Source organism: Rhinopithecus roxellana, chromosome 18 (genome assembly GCF_007565055.1).
Source record: "Rhinopithecus roxellana isolate Shanxi Qingling chromosome 18, ASM756505v1, whole genome shotgun sequence".
Classification (NCBI taxonomy): domain Eukaryota; kingdom Metazoa; phylum Chordata; class Mammalia; order Primates; family Cercopithecidae; genus Rhinopithecus; species Rhinopithecus roxellana.
In genome coordinates this window covers 81,022,527-81,024,829 of record NC_044566.1, presented here as the reverse complement: position 1 = coordinate 81,024,829, position 2,303 = coordinate 81,022,527, and the positions used below count along the sequence as shown (strand labels likewise).

The following is a 2,303-nucleotide window of genomic DNA, read 5'->3' as shown; positions in this document are numbered from 1 at the left end:
TCCAGCCTGGGCAACAGAGTGAGGGTCCATTTCAAAAAAAAAAAAAAAATTATATATATATATATATATATATATATATATATATATATATAGGCTGTGAATCCAACTGGTCCCTGGCTTTCTTTGGTTGGTAAGTACATAATATAATGTTCTATGATTATGTGATTAATGTTTTCCTTTGGAGGAAAATTTACAGATTTTCTTTGGATTATATCCAAAAACATTACTTTAAATGCTAAGTACATTTTTCCAAGCTGCATTATAATATCTTTGGGTTTATGCAATGACAAAGAAAACAATGTCTTTTTACTATTTTTTTTTTTTTCCATGACTCTGGCTCACTTTATTTTTGGCCCCAGGTCAGGTCTCCCAAAGGGTTTCCCAGCAGTCACTTCAGAGTCTCCTGCAGAGTCACCATCAAGCAGACCTCTTCCTTGGGAGGCCACGTCATCGCCCCAACCCTTGACTTCTGATATCACCATCTCCTGTCACCTGGGCTCCAGTCTCTGTCTGATGGCCTCGAACAGGACATCAAAGCATAGCTACCAGTTTGAAGGTGTCCTCCAGCTTGGCAGGAACCACGTGGACAAAAGCCTTGTAGAGCACAGCACCCTTGGGCAGCCTGGTGATCAGATCCACAGCCTCCGTGTTTCTGAGATGAGGCACGTAGACCTCCTTAGTGTAGCGGACTGTCCCCTCTTCCAGGGCATACAGACATTTATTCTTCCCAAGACCCACATGGGCACCTGGGTGCCAGCGGAAATGATTCTGTGTTCCAATGATGTTCCCAGCATGAACATAGTGACCTTCCATTTTCTTAATGCCTAGGCATCTGCCTGATGACTTTCCACCAAGGTTTTTGGAGCTACCACCTGTCTTCTTGGATGCATATCTGACAGCAAGAGCTGTAGCAGGAGTGGAGCTCAGCAAGGATGTAACGGCTGTTCAAGTCCTCAGCGCCAGCACCACAGAAGCCATGTTTGTGTTCACTTGTCTTTTTACTTTTAACTGATTTCAAATAGTCAAAAGTATCTCTTAAATTTTTAGAAAAAAATGTTCAAGGCCGGGCGCGGTGGCTCACGCCTGTAATTCCAGCACTTTGGGAGGCCGAGACGGGCGGATCACGAGGTCAGGAGATCGAGATCATCCTGGCTAACACGGTGAAACCCCGTCTCTACTAAAAAATACAAAAAACTAGCTGGGCGAGGTGGCGGGCACCTGTAGTCCCAGCTACTCGGGAGGCTGAGGCAGGAGAACAGCGTGAACCCGGAGGGGCGGAGCTTGCAGTGAGGTGAGGTCCGGCCACTGCACTCCAGCCTGGGCCACAGAGCGAGACTCCGTCTCAAAAAAAAAAAAAAAAAAAAAAAAGAAAAGAAAAAAATGTTCAAAGTTTGTAGCAGGTCTATCATGCACTGGTCACCACCTTGTGTGAGTTTAGTGAAACAGAAAATACTCATACACAAGTTACATGAAGTGGATTTATTATTCATGGATAGACAGCAAGGGGAAGGGGAAAAACACCTTAGAATCCAGTGAGAACTGGTCCCCCAAGACTCAAGAAAGCCTCTCAGGAGAGAGGAAATCTTGACTGCACATGCTCCACTTTCACCACAGCTTAAGAACCTTGAAAGGCAGTCCACACCAAGTTATATACATCATGTGACAGGAGTCATGTCACATGCTGGGCAAAGCTTTGATGGGCATTCTGCTTCCAGGGGATAGAGGAACAAAGCACAGGCTTTCCTGAACTTTTTCCTCCTAACTCAAGATATTACATTCCCTAAGAGGGTCAGGAACAGTCCTGCACTATTTCTGATAGTTCTTCCTTATCTCAAGATATTGCATTCCCAGGGTACTCTATAGTTAATCCTGGGGGGAAAAAAAAAAATGCAAGAAAAGGAGGGAAATGCACCAGTCTAAGGCCACCTGGAAAACTGTCTCGTAATAGCATATTTGGTGGTTTAGGTATACAATTAATTCCTTTTTTTTTTCCTTGTTATTAAGAGTATTTTAAGGTTTATCTAGCAATCTTAAAGCTAAGATGTTGTGCCTCATTTGAGGCTAACATTGTGTAATTTCTGTTGTCAAAGGCATACACATTATTTTTCAGGTTTCTAACAAAAATGTATTATCATTTTTGAATCATGTTGAAAGAATATAATGTTTACTACAAGAGCCTTGGAAGAATTCTTTTTTAAAAATAAACTCAATTCTTTTGTTGCATGAATAGTCATGTACAAAGCCTATACTATAACAAGCTTTAACACATTCATCTTAGTTAAGGAAACTATGGAAAATTCTGC

General features: G+C 42.1%; 1 pseudogene; it reads right to left on the bottom strand.

Moving 5' to 3' along the window:
* Positions 1 to 531: 531 nt before the first annotated feature.
* On the bottom strand, positions 532 to 978 carry LOC104661210 (annotated as a pseudogene).
* Between the last annotated feature and the right edge of the window lie 1,325 nt (positions 979 to 2,303).